Here is a 15,403-nt window from a genome sequence, read left to right on the forward strand (position 1 = left end):
TCCTGGATGACTCAGGATTCAGTTTCTCAACAGGACGGGAGCAGACCGACTCCGTGTCTGCTCCAGCCCAGAGGACCAGGCAGGGGCCAGGGTAGCACTTCTATCAGTCTTTTACTGTATGTAACTAAGCAAATGTACACTGGAAGAAAGGCCTATTAAATGTTCAATGTCTTTAGCTTTCACTCAATCTTTATTCAACATTAGATAATTCAAATGTATAAATATAAAAAGGTTTATTGTCCAAAATATATACTTTGGAAAACACCAGAAAATTCAAAGTGAAAAAAATATGGATAGGAATGAATATAAAAAGTATTTACTCAAAAACCACATGTATGTATGTATGTATGTATGTATGTATGTATGTATCACAATAATAATTAAAGAAAAGGAGGCCATGAATTTTGGGAAGCAGGAGGGACATGGAAGGAGTTGGAGTGAAGAGGGGGAAAATGGTAAAATTATGTTTTAATTAAAAACAAATTTAATGTTTTAGCTAGGTGTAGTGGTGTGGTGGCACATGCCTTTAGTCTTAGCACTTGGAAGGCAGAATTAAGCAGTCTCTGAGTTCAAGGCCAGCCTGGTCTATAGAGCAAGTTCCAGGACATCCAGAGCAACATAAGACCATGTCTCAGTAAAATAAAATAAAACAATTAATTAAAATTTTAAAGTCCAAATGAAAGACTAAAAAATAGGACACTTTAGTTATTTTATCCTTAGATAGTAATAACATAGAATAGTCAAAATAAGTAATGTTTTAAACTTATTTAATGTTTTAAACACATTTAAACTGGGAAGAGATTAATTTTGGGGTTATAATTACATTCAATGTACAATTCTGCTTTGAAATTTTTAATTTATTTATTTTATTATTTGTTTATTTATTTCTTTATGAAAAGTATTAAGGCTGGAGAGATAGCTCCAAAATTAAGAGCACTGGCTGTTCTTCCAAAAGACCAGGGTCACTTCCCAGCACCCACATGACAGCTCACAACTGTCTGAAACTCCAGTCCCAAGGGACATAATGCCCTCTTCTAACCTTTTCAGGTACCAGGTATGCAAATACACAGACATACACACAGGCAAAACAACAATACATATAAAAATAAATGTTTTTTAAATTTTAAAGCAATTTCTGATACAATTTAACTCTAAAATCATTCATTCCAAGTGTTTCTATGAAAGCATGTGGTCAGGTGTGGCTGATTCAGCTGTTCCAGTGTCCTTTTTACATTAAGTATGTGGGTACTATTCATATCAACCCTAAGTAACAGACTAAAGACAATGAAATGAAAGATGCATAAACTACGTCTAAATAGAGAGGGTTTTATGGTTAATACATTAGTGCTGTAAGTCATACATGACATAGGTACTTTAAGAACATTTAAAAATTTCTACTAAATTTTCCAGTAAATTGAATCCAAGGTTGTTTTCTGTCCTTCACATACACATGCTCACATATTACCCATTAAAGGAAAGCTACTAACTTATTCATATTCTGATTATATTTGTATTCATCAGTAGTTAAGAGTCTTAAGTGGCCTGGGGTTGGGTTCTTGCCTAGCCTATCTGAGGCCCTGAATTCAATCCCAAGTACCACAAAAAAGTTAGAAGTCTTTAGAGAAATGAAGAAATTTTTACATAATTCAGAAAAATTTTCAGATAATTCCTTCTTTAAATGATATAAACTCAAATCTACATTTATCAAATAGCTTGAGCCCAAAAAATTGTGAAAGCATAACTCTCATGTATATCATTATATCAGATGACAAGAAATTACTTCTTGAATATTTTAACCACTGAATGTTTGAACCACTGACCGTAATATAAGGAAACGTCAATATTTTATTCAGACTGTGTATGAACTTTATTGACAAATCTGAACTGTTTTTTATGTGTTTTGAAAAGGAATACCAATACAAACTTAAGATGTGAATATATGTTCTAGTAAATCCTATAGCCACCTAAAGTTCTAGAAAGTTGATATTACTAAAATATACAATTACAGATGTACTACATTTGCATAAAAATAATAAATCTGATTGGACACAAAAAAACTTCTAACACTGCTTAGTGTAACGTTCCTGTTTAATTGTCAAACTATTTAAAAAACTAAATACAAAATAACTCTCTCACAAAATCCAAATAACTATATCATAATGAAAAGAATTTAAAAACAGGTGTAAGGTTATGAGCATTCAAGTGCCGAATACCAAAGATACAGCCCACAGAACTCAAAAAGGTTAACAAGCTGAAGGATCCAAGTGAAGATGCCTCAGTCCCACTTGGAAAGGAGAAGAAAGCAACCACAAGGGGAGGGGGATCTGGGACTGAAAGAGGATGGAGGAGGGATAGAGAGGGGAACATGATCTGGTATTGGGTTGGGGAAAAGGACTGAAATCCCTGAAGGCTAGCAGAATGAAAATATGCATCCTTGGGAGGTAGGAGGTTAGGGGGACCCTCCAGAATGTACCAGAGACCTGAGAGATGACAGATTCTCAGGACTCAAAAGGAAGGACCTTAGATGAAATGCCCAAAAGTAGGGAGAGGGAACTTGTAGAGCCTATCTCCAGCAGAAAGACAGGGTATCAAGTGGAAGGATGGGGTTGCTATCCCAGAGTCAAAAACTCTGACCCAGAATTGTTCCTGTCTGAAAGAACTGCAGGGATGAAAATGGAGAGGATCCTGAGGAAAAGGTCCAGTGACAGGCCCAAAGTGGGATCCAGCTCAAGGGAAGGCCTCAAGACCTGACACTATGACTGAGGCTATGGAGTGCTCACAAAAAGTGACCTACCATGACTGCCCTCCGAAAGACCCAACATGATAGGCCCAAAGTGGGATCCAGCTCAAGGGAAGGCCTCAAGACCTGACACTATGACTGAGGCTATGGAGTGCTCACAAAAAGTGACCTACCATGACTGCCCTCCAAAAGACCCAACAAGCAGTTGAAAGAATCAGATGCAGATATTTGCACCAACCAATGGACAGAAGCTGCTGACCCCTGTGACTGAATTAGGGGAAAGCTGGAAGAAGCTGAGGAAGAGGGTGACCCTGTAAGAGAACCAGCAGTCGTAATTAACCTGGACCCCAGAGATCTCTCAGATACTGGAATACCAATCAGGCAGCATACACCAGTTGATATGAGGCCCCCAACACATATATAGCAGAGGAGTGGGGTCTGGGTTTAGTCAGAGAAGATGCACCTAACCTCCAGAGACTGGAGGTCCTAGGGAGTTTGGAGGGCTGGTGGGGTGGGGGTGAGGGTGGGGACATCCTCATGGAGACAGGGGAGTGGGAAAGAGGTATGGGATGTGGAACAGTCAGAGGGTGGACCAGTAGGGGAATAAAATATGGAGTTTAAATTAAAATCTTTTTTAAAAAGGAAAAAAAATTAGTGACCTTTCTGGAAAAATCAGTTAAGAAGCTAGAAGAAAGGACACCTAAAGACCATATAGAGAAATCCAATTATCGTAACGGTCCAAATGAGAACAAGTGATTTGGGAGGTTTCTATTTGTACATTACTTTTAAAATATAGTGACAAAATTGCCAAAAGCTAAAATATTAATTAATAAGAACTGTTAGAAAACAATGGAAATCTGTAACTTATATTATATGCTATTTATCTTGATATTTAAGATCTATGGCATCTTTCTATCTGGATTCTACTACTAGTATTTTGATATCAAAATGAAGAAAGTCATCACAGAATTAAATGTTTTATGATTAAAGTTCCAAATTAATGCACAATGTATGGTTTCAATATCTTATTAAAGAAGAAATAGTGAAGGAAGTACCATATGCCAAGATGGCCAGGTGGGACCCCAGACAACTATAGCTACAGGTAACCTAACAGAATCAAAATAATTATGAGTTCACCCAGTCAAATCACAGTATTATGATAAAACGGTTATTCATTTAATATCCATGTTATTCTGAAGTACTTTATTATCAATCAAAAATAATTATGTTTAAGGCTAGGAGAAATCTCAGTAGGAATAAAGTGCTTGCCTTGCAGATACAAGGACTTAAATTTGATAAGTAACACACATAAAAACATCTGGGTACAGTGGTGTTGGGAGCCGACTCCTAGCCGAAAGTGGCTATCATCTTTGCAGCCATCTCAGGCCATAGACCCTGACAAGAGACTTGTTTTCAACAGCCTACAACAGCTGAGCACACTCTGATAAATATCTTGTTTTTCTCACATATCTTGTTTTGCTGTTTAGTGCCACCAGCTGCAAGGTGCACGTGATAGCCACGCTGCAAGGCACATGACGTAGTGCCTTCAGCTGTGCTTGTCCACGAGGGTAAGGCACGTGGTAAAGGGTATAAATACCCAGGATTTCCTTCCAATGGACGAGACTTGATCAGACTCCCTGTCTTGTCTCCATTCTTCGCGTCTCCGTCCCCACTCTCTCTCTTGCTAGGCCCTGACCCGCGGACCGGAGCAGCAGAAAGGGCGGTTACACAGTGGCACACTTGTACTCTCAGAGCTGAAGAGGCTGAGCCAAATGGATTCTTGGGGTTCTCATGCCAGCCAGCTCACCTATGTGGAGAATTCTAGGCCAGTGAGAAATACTGTCTCAAAAAATATAGAAATAGGAATAGGAATAGGAATAGAATAAAGGGTGGACAGCACCTAAGAAACAAACCCAAGGTGGGTGGTCCTCTGGATTCTATACAAATGCACACAGGGGAAAAAGTATATTTAACTTTTTAAAGGTATTATTCAGTCTGCACAGTAATCACCAAGTACTAATACTAGAAGCAAGGTAAAGAAGTAGCAAAGTTCACAAATAATGAACACAAATAAAAACATGAAATATCACTCACTATTGCTTTCCACTGATATTTAAGATTCACATTTATCCAACTTCTAACTTTGGTACAATTTAATCAAGATTCTTAAAATAAATGTAGACACTACTCTCATATAGGCATTCTTGAGAGAAGAGTAAAACCTGTAGTGTTCCAAGTTTAGAAATACATGGAGAAAATTACCTTTAAGAGGTAGTTCTCCATTAAAGACAAATTTAAGAGCCTGACCAATAGAGATGTGGATGCTTGCAGCCAACCATTGGACTGAACACCAGTACTCTAATGGAAGAGTTTGGGGAAGAACTGAAGGAGCTGAAGGAAGTTGCAACCCCATAGAAAGAATATCAACCAACAAGACCGCACCCCGCCCTGCCGCCAGAGCTCCCAAGGACTAAACCACCATCCAAAGAGTACACATGGAAGAACCCATGGTTCCAGCTACATGGGTCCAGTAGCAGAGGATTACCTTATCTGGCATCAATGGAAGAGGAGACCCTTGATCTTGTGAAGGCTTGATGCCCCAGTGTAGGGGAATGCTAGGGCGGTGAGGCAGGAGTGGGTGGATGGGTAGGGAACCACCCTCATAGGGTAGAAGGGAGGAAGCCAGGAAGGAGGATAACATTTGAAATGTAAATAAATAAAATAACAAAAAAAGACACAAGTTTAGCCCCATAACATTGCTAATATGTTGCATTCTTTTTCAATCTCTCAACAAGCTGGGGGCTAGACACATCAGGTGGGGATGACAAGGTTTCTCTATAAAGACGCCATATGTGATGCTAAACATCTTACAACACACAAGATGGTTTCTTACATCTTACACAATAAGTGCACAACCCATAATGTCATGCCAACAATGAAAAGGCCTAGCAGTGCTGAATTAAAACTTGAAGGTACTGTTTTGTTTCTAGTGATTACCTTAAAAAGTAGTAAAAAATGAATGATTGCACTGGCAAACTAATGCCTAAAACTCTCAATATATTTTTAATGAAATAATAATATAATGCTTATATTTTTCAATATAAGGAAAAGAGCCAAACTCATTGGCACAGGGGGAAATTTCCTAAACAGAACTCCAACAGCTCAAGTTCTAAGATCAAGAAATGATAAATGGGACCTCATGAAACTGGAAAGATTCTGTAAGGCATAGTAAATAGGACAAATCGGCAACCTACAGATTGGGAAAAAATATCTTCACTAACCCCACATCCGAAAGAGGGCTAATATCCAAAATATATAAAGAACTCAGGAAGGTAACCACCTAGAAACCAAACAACTCAATCAAAAAATGGGATATAGAACTAAACAGAGAATTAGAATTCACAACAGAGGAATCTCAAATGGCTGAGAAGCACTTAAAAGAAATGTTCAAAGTCCTTAGTCATTAGGAAAATGCAAATCAAAACGACCCTGAGATTCCTTCCACCTTACACCAATCAGAATGGCTAAGATCAAAAACTCAAGAAACAGCACATGTTGTCAAAAACTCAAGGAACAGCACAGGATGTGGAGAAAGAACAACACTCCTCCATTGTTGGTGGGATTCCAAACTGGTACAACCACTCTGGAAATCAATCTGGAGGTTCCTCAGAAAATTAGAAATAGATCTACCTGAAGATTCATCTATACCACTCTTGGGCATACACACAAAAGATGCCCCACCATGCCACAGGGGCATGTGTTCCACTATGTTCATAGCAGCCTATTTGTGATAGCCAGAAGCTGGAAACAACCCAGATGTCCCACAACAGAAGAATGGATACAGAAAATGTGATTCATTTACACAATGGAGTAATACTCAGCTATTAAGAACAAGGACATCATAAATTTTGCAGGCAAATGGATGGAAATAGAAAATATCATCCTGAGTGACGTAACTTAGACCCAAAAGGATATGCATGGTATGTACTCACTAATAAGTGGATATTAGCCAAAAAAACAAAAAAGTACAGAATATCCAGGATACAATCCACAGAACTCAAGAACTCTAACAAGCCAAAGGGCCCAAGTGAGGGTGTTTCACTCCCTCCCACTTGGGAGGGAGAAGAAAGCAATCACAGGAGGAGGCAGAGGGAGGGAGGGACCTGGGTGGGAAAAGTGACAGGGAGGGGAAGAGGGAAACTTTATCAGGTATTGGGGGAGGGGGACAGAACAGGACTGAAGCCCTGAGGGCCAGCAGAAAGAATCGAAACAGGCAACTTTGGTAGGCAGGAGGTGGGGGGACCCTCTAGAATGTACCAGAGAGCTGGGAGATGAGAGACTCTCAGGACTCAAAAGGAAAGGCCTTAGATGAAATGTCCCAAAGCACGGAGAGGGAACTTGTAGAGTCCACCTCCAGTAAAAAGACAGGGTATCAAGTAGAGGGATGGCTATCCCAGAGTCAAAAACTCTGACCCAGAATTATTTCTGTCTGAGAGAACTGCAGAGACAAAAATGGGAGATGAGTCTGAGGGAAAGGTGATCCAGTGACCAGCTCAACTTGGGATCCATCTCAAGGGGAGGTTCCAAGGCTTAACACTATTACTGATGGTATGCTTACAGACATGAGCCTAGCATGGCTGTCCTCTGAGAAGCCCAACAAGCAGCTGATCTAGACAGATGCAGATACTTACACCCAACCAATAGACAGAAGCTGGTGACTCCTGTGGTTTAACTAGGGAAAAGCTGGAAGAAGCTGAGGACGAGAGGGGCCCCATAGGAAGACCATCAGTCTCAACTAATCTGGACCCCAGGACCTCTCGGACACTGAGCCACCAACCAAGCAGCATATACCAGCTGACACAAGGCCCCCAACACATATACAGCAGAGGACTGCCTATTCTGGACTCAGTCAGAGAAGATGCACCTAACCCTTGAGAGACTTCGTGCCTTAAGAAATGGGTTGGTCTGGTGGGGTGGGTGTGAGGTGGGGACATCCTCTTGGAGACAGGGTAGGGGGAAGGTGTAGGATGTGCAACAGTCAGAGGGTGGACCAGGAGGGAGATAAAGTCTGAACTGTAAAAAAAAAAAAAAGATTAAAGAATAAAAATAAAAAATAGAAAAAGAAAAAAAACAATACTTTTAATACTAGGCTACCAAAAAAGACAAGAAATGTGAACAATATTAATTATGAAAGAGTAAGCAGGGATAGGGTTATAGCTCAGGGGTGGCATATTTGTCCAGCATGTACAATACCCTGTCATTTAAGTCCCCAGCACCAGAAAATAAAACTAATCTAAAAGAATGTTATAAAATGGATTAGTAAAAGGACTAGAGAGATGGCTCAGAGGTTAAGAGCATTAACTGCTCTTCCAGAGGTCCTGAGTTCAATTCCCAGCAATCATATGGTGGCTCACAATCATCTGTAATAGGTTCTGATGCCCTCTTCTGGTGTGTCTGAAATCAACTATTAGGCACTCATACACATAAATAAATCTTTTTAAAAAATAGTTTAGTAAAGAAGATTCTAGTTATAATTGCTAATAGAAATATATAATATTTTATTAAGTTATTATTAATTATAATGGACTCAAAACATAAAATGTAGTATATAATAATATCAATATTCTATGCAGTCTTATTTAAGTTCACATTTCGTTAATTTCACATTAACAAAATTATTAATATCAACAAAAATTGCCTAGTTGAGCATTATTTTTATTTTTCTCACTTTTCATCTTAGCAATAAATTCATCTAACTAGACATGTGGTTCTACAACACTAAAACGACAAATAAGTCAATTTAGTTTTTGTCAAATCTTGAAAAAAAATTACTTAAAAGCATGAATAGGCTTCTTCAAGACAAGCATGTAGCTATAATTACATTAACATTCTCTGTGACTTCCGAAAAATCAATTTAATATTGCTTGAGCATTATAAGATTTACACAATTCTGCCATAAGGGTGACTATAAGGACTGAAGATAAACTAGAAAGAGTTGCTACTGACTGTAAATAACACATGATGCAAATCCTATACATTAAAGAACACAAAGATGAACTTTCAATTACCTTCACATTAGGCTTCTTTGTTGAAACTCCTCTGTACCAACCTAAAAAGATATTAAAATAATGTTACAGTCATTCTGTAAGAGACATAATTGAAATTTTTAAAAGCAGGTAAATATGAAATTTTCCATAGTATATTTCGGCCTCATTGGGATCTATAACTGTGCTGGCAGTTTACTCCTGAAGGAAGAGGTTTTTATTTTTATTCAGTTTTGTTTTAAATGGCAGATAGAAAGTACAGCCCAGACTGTTTCTTGACTCACTCACTCTCCAATGCAGCATACTATACTATTCCCTTGTTTGCTTGTTATTATTGTTTCCGCTCAGTTGCTAACATTCGTATCCCTACTATTAAAGAGAGACCAACCTTTTTTCTTCCAGCATTCATATACAGCAATACTAATAGAAGTTTCAATTACACACAGAAGTATAATTTTCAGGCAAGAGAAATCTTATTGGCAACCTTTCTCAATTCTAATCTATTACTTTCTGCGTTTTGTTATAGTTCGCTTGTGTTTGAGAGGAAACAGCATGTAAGAGTATAAACAAAGAAAACCACTTACTGTAAGGGTAAAAATTAAAACAGCTTAGCAGAGACCACAAACAACTTGACAAAGACTGCAGGACAGCTTGCTGAGCTTGCTGAGAATAGCCATAATAAAAATATCAAGCCCCTCTAGGGACGAGGTGACCAGAAATGTAGAAACAACCAAAGACATATCTTGACCAGTCTAAACATGCCCAAGTGAGTAATGGGCCACCTGGTGTTTATCCTAGAAGGTCTGAGGCTTCATGGTCAAAAATAGTGGGCCATCCAGCCTGTCAAAATGATTGCTTACGCAAAGTGCTGATGTTTGAAATATCCAATCATATGTAACCGCGCCAGAATTTCCCACTTTTCCCTTCCCCCTTGTGCCTCCCCCTATAAAAGTTCTAAACTTCCTGGGGTCTTCATCGAAATTCTCTCCCCTGCATGGGATGAGTTTCGATCCAAGGGCCCTTGTTAGTAAACTGCCTTTTGCCATTGCATCAAGTCAGTCTCTCGTGTCTCCTTGGGTGCGCGCTAATTGGGACTTGAGATGGGGTCCTCTTCCTGGGTCCTTACACTTACAAAAGGAAAATTAAAAATAGGGAGTATACATAACAGCTAACATTAACTGAGAACTTTTGTTACTAATTTTACATATCGGAATTTAGGGAATTTTCCATGTTCTAATCTTCAAATCTCATTAACAATGATATCAAAGGGGGGGATCTAATTTTCTCACATGAAAACAACACACTACAAAAGAATAGAAAATCTGCTTCTTTTAGTGACAGCAGTTTGTGAAACTGAGTCTCAATTTCTTCATTTATCATTTTTAAATGATACTCTTACTATAAATAACATGAATATATTAAGAGACAACACATGGCATAATAAGGGTCTCTTAAAACCTTGAAAAAGGAAGGAAGGAAGGGAGGGAGGAAGAATGCAGCCATGAAAATGCATCAAAACTACAGTATTCAAAGCTGTTGAGTATTGGGGAAAAAATAGGCAACAGTCTACAGAACAAATGATGACATCCATAAACTGACCCATACAGACTTCAACTGACCCTTGGCAAAGTAACAATGGCAACACAATAGGAAAAAGATGTTTTCAGAAAATGGTGTTAGAACAATTGGTTTCAACTTTCAAAAAAAAAAAAATAGAGAGAGAAACAAAGTCCAGCCTCCAACTGGGGCAAAGACCCTACACGTATACTCTCCACCAAAAGCCACACCAGCCACCAAAGTCCAGGTAGGCAGCCCAATCACAGACCTCCTACATTCTCTTGATGAGCCCCCCACTCTAACCCAACCAACCCTCTTCTACTTGTCACTGTGACCCAGGGCCCAACTCAGGCAGAGACCCCCAAAATTTTCAACCCACAGTCTGTCCTGCTTGCAAGATGTGCTGTAGCAATGACATGGCACATCTTCTCTTTCTACCTTTTAGTTAATTTGGCTAAGGATCTGACAATCTTACTGATTTTCTCAAAGAATCAACTCTTTGTTTCACTGATTCTTCATATTATTGTTGTGTGTATACATGTGTGTGTTTCTATTTTATTGATTTCAACTCTGAGTCTGAAATAATTTCTTGCCATCTAGTCTTTTGGGTGTGACTCCTTCTTTTTGTTCTAGAGCTATCAAGTGTGCTGATAAGTTACTAGCATGAGATCTCTCCAATTTTTTATATAGGCACCAACTGCTATGAACTTTCCTCTTAGACGAGCTTTCATTGTGGCCCATTAGTTTGGGAATGTTGTATATTAATTTTTATTCAATTCTAGAGAGTAATTTCTCTCTATCTTGACACATTTTTCATTTAGTAATGAATTGTTCAGTTTCCATGTGTTTATATGCTTTCTGTATTTCTGATGCTGTTGATATTCAGCTTTAACTCATTGTGGTCAGATAGGATACAGGGTATTATTTCAATTTTCTTCTATCTATTGAGACTTGCTTGGTGTTCAAGGATGTGGTCAATTTTGGAGGAAGTTCCATGAATTGCTGAAAAGAAGGCACATTTTTTTGTGTTTGGGTGAAATGTTCCATAAATATCTGTTAGGTTCATTTGCTTTATAACATCAGTTAGGTGCCAGCATTTCTCTGTTTAAGTTTTGTCTGAATAGCATGTCTATTGGTAAGAATGGGGTACTGAAGTCACCCACTAAAGTGGAAACTTAAAGGTTCTTTGGAAAGTCAGTTGTGTTGGATGGTGTTTTGCTAGAGAAAACATGTGAAGGAGTGTTTTCCTGAAGTAGACATAAGTGAAAGGCTAAAGCAGACTTGTGATGGAACATTTCACTAAAGCAGACACAGGAGAAAGGATATTCTGCTAAAGCAAGCACATGAAAGGACACATGATGAGGGATTCTTTGCTAACAACATGCATGTATTGGTCCGTCTTACAATGCATAGTTGAGCTCCATTTGCTAGGACTCCATAGAGAGAAACATACCAAAAAACTTTTCGTGGTGTGCTGCAGTTTCTTGCCACTTCTGTGGACTCTGGCTGATTAGCAGAGTGATGTCAGCTGAGACAGATGCACATGCTGAGGCAAGATATGTGGAAGACACATGATATTTGAAGGGTATAAATAGGACTTGACAAAGTGACAGAAGCTGAGTTTGGCTTGCTTATAGAGCTAGCTGTGCAATGCTTGTTGGTCTTGAGTCTTCACTGATCTTCATTTCACTGTGAGAGGCACAGCTGAAAACTTTTCCTGGCATTCCTGTTGGCCCTGCTGACTCGTCCTTAGCTGAGGCCTGGCTGTCTCTGCTAGTAGCTAGCTGCTAGCACTGCTGCTGACTGGTGTTTACTAACCCGACTCTACCAAACTGGACTGCTGTTGTATCAGTGAGTTGTTTGTGAGTGGATCAAGCTGCTGCTACCTGCTAACCTGTGAACTGCTGGTTTCCAGACAACACAGATGGGAGTCACTACAAAGAACTTTTCTAAACAGGTTCACTTCACCCCTCATCCTTTCTTTTCCACTACCTCTGGTGGATAGTGGGCTACAAGGGAGGTTAAAATATTTAAGAACCATTATTAAAAGGAGATTTTGAAAAAAATTAAAGTTACAACCCACAATCACTGTGTGAGGGTCAATATGTGATTTAACTGTGTAGTGTTTCTTTTATAAACATGGATGCCCTTGTGTTTGGTGCACAGATGTTAAGAACTGCAATGCCCTCTTGGTAGATTTTTCCTTTGATGAGTATGTAATGACCTTTCCTATCTCTTTTAAGTAGTTTTGATCTGAAGTCTATTTTGTCAGATATTAAATGGCTACACCAGCTAGATTCTTGGGTCTATTTGCTTGGAATACCTTTTTCCATCCTATTATCCTGAGGTGCTATCTATATTAAGGCATGATTCTTGAATATACCTGAAGGATAGTTCCTAGGTTTCAAATCCATTCTATCAGTCTGTGTCTTCTTACTGGGGAACTTAGGCCACTAATGTTCAGAGTTATGAATGAGCAGTGTTTATTGATTCTTGTTTTTATTGTTGTGGTGGTGGTGGTGTAAGGTTTTTATCCCCCACCCTTTTAGGAAAAATATATACAAGTTATAACTTAACTTCTTTTTCACACTATATTGAGTCACAAAATGTTCTTTTATCTTTATAATTATCTTCATAATTCCTTATTCTTCTTGATGAAAATTCAGACTGAGTTTTATTCTTTTCTACCTGAGACCAGTATAGTAGCTGAAAACTGAATGAATCTGTTAGATATGAAATGATAAAATCCATGTGACAAGTCTGTTGGTCAGTTTAAAATAATGTATGTATAATGTCTTTACACAGTCTCTCACATACAGTGACTCAAAAAATGGAAGAGGAGGCAATTGACAGGAATAAGAAATACTAAGAGTCTATGTTTGCCTTTTACTGCTATAAATCTCTCCAGGAAAGACTAGGCTTATGAAATAGGTTAAGTCAGAACTGCTCAATAGAACTTGAGTAAATTCTAAGAGATCAAAAACACACACTTTCAAAGATCTATATAAAGTCCCTTTTTGAAAAAGTTAAGACATAAAATAAAAAATAGGTTCAAATCTATACATAAATTAGCAGCTATACTTCTATTCTCACCAACAAGATGTTGATAAGTAACTGTCAAGGAGATTTATCATTACAACAAAATGACAATCTTTAGACCTGAAACCAGATGAGTAGAGTATGAAGAGCTCCCATTTGCTTCCATGGAAAATAAATGATTCTTCCAAGATTAAACAGGAAAGATTCCTTCCCTGTAAAATCTGTCCACAGTTATTAATAAAGCTTATACTATTCCTATGAGTGACTTTATCCACGACTCCCTTATTTGAGCATATGACCTGTGTGTATGCATGCATGCTATGCATGTGCATGTGGATACTGGATGCCTTCCTCAAACACCCTCTACTTTATTTTTTGAGACAAGATCTCCCACTGAACCTAGGGCTCACCTAAAGAGACTGGCCAGTGAGTGCCATTGATATACCTGTCTCCACCTTACCAATGACAGGATTACAGGGATGTAATCCTGAATTCTAATTTGTATGTGTGGGGGCTGGAGATCCCAATGCAGGTCTTCATGCTTGCATGGCGAGTACTTTATTAGTTAAGCTACCTGGAGCTTCACAGATCCCTTATCACCACTGAAATCTCTCATAATTCTAATGTTTCAACTAACTTTTACTTATAACTCAACTTCACACAAAATATCATGTAAAGCTACCCATCTGTTGGTTGTCTTTTTGATCAAGGCTTAAAAAGAAACTCCAGCCAAAACCAAGATACAAAAGGTAAATTAGGAAATACGAGAGACTAAAATAAACTGAAATGTCTCTTTTGATTTGGTGTCACAAGCTCAGACTGGGCTAAAAGGAAAAAGAAATGTTCTTAGTCTACACTGTTTATTACTGAGGGGAGACTTTTTCTTTAAAAGGCAAGCTGAGTGTCCTCTAAACCAGGTTTACAAAAATGTCTTACATTACAACTCCTTCACTGACATAAGAAATACATAAAACATTTTATGCTGAAAAGAGCCAAGCAAAGAGCTGCTACAAAGTAAATTTAAAGGGGTTGGGAGGATCGGGTGAGGGGGGCTGGGAAAGGAGGCAACATTTGGAATGTAAATAAATAAAACCATGTTTTGTTTTGTTTTGTTTTTAATTCCATTTAGTTGTCCCTAGAAGCTTGCAGCTATGGCTGTGTGTTCCATTGTGTCAGTAGGTGGCAGAGAGGAGAGAGGTTATATCTAAGCTCAGTATTCTTTTTTTTTTTTTTAATTGGATGTTTTATTTACATTTCATATGTTGTCCCCTTACTCCATCCCCCAACCACCCAAGAACCCCCATCCCCTCACCCCTCCTCCTGCTTCTCTGCAGATGTACCCCAACCTACCCCCCCACACACACTCCCACCTCATCACCCTCAAATTCCCACCCCCTGGGGCATCCAGCCTTCATGAGACCAAGGATCTCTTCTCCCACCTATGCCGGATTGGGACATCCTCCCTTACATATACAGCTGGAGCCATGGATCCCTCCCTAAGTGCTCCCAGACTGGTGGTTTAGACTCTGGGAGCTCTGGTTGGTTGGTATTGTTGCTCTCCTCATGGTGCCGCAAACCCTTTCAGCTCCTTCAGTCTTCACTCTAACTCCTCCATTGGGGACCCCATTATCAGTTCATTGGCTAGCTGTGAGCATTTGCCTCTGAATATGTCAGACTCTTGAAGACCTCTGAGGAGACATCTGTATCAGGCTCTTATCAGCATGCACTTCCTGACTTCCACATCAGCATCTACCTTTGGTGACTGCATATGGGATGGATACTCAGGTGGAATGGCCTTCAGACGGCCCCTCCTTCAGTTTCTGTCCCTCACTTTGTCTCCATATTTGCTCCCTTGAGTATTTTGTTGCTCCTTCTAAGAAGGACTGAAGCACCCCCACTTAGACTCCAAACAACCAAATAACCCTATTAAAAATGGGGTATAGAGCTTAACAAAGAATTTTCAACTGAGGAAACTCGAATGGCCAAGAAGCACCTAAAGAAATGTTCAGTATCCTTAGTCATC

General features: G+C 38.9%; 1 non-coding gene across 1 annotated transcript; it reads left to right on the forward strand.

Moving 5' to 3' along the window:
* The first annotated feature begins 14,508 nt into the window (after positions 1 to 14,508).
* Positions 14,509 to 14,635, forward strand: LOC114612020. Its single transcript, XR_003709926.1, has one exon. It is a non-coding gene; the product is annotated as a small nucleolar RNA SNORA17 (small nucleolar RNA).
* The last annotated feature ends 768 nt before the right edge of the window (positions 14,636 to 15,403 follow it).

This window comes from Grammomys surdaster, unplaced genomic scaffold (genome assembly GCF_004785775.1).
Source record: "Grammomys surdaster isolate TR1022 unplaced genomic scaffold, NIH_TR_1.0 126131, whole genome shotgun sequence".
In the NCBI taxonomy this organism is placed as follows: domain Eukaryota; kingdom Metazoa; phylum Chordata; class Mammalia; order Rodentia; family Muridae; genus Grammomys; species Grammomys surdaster.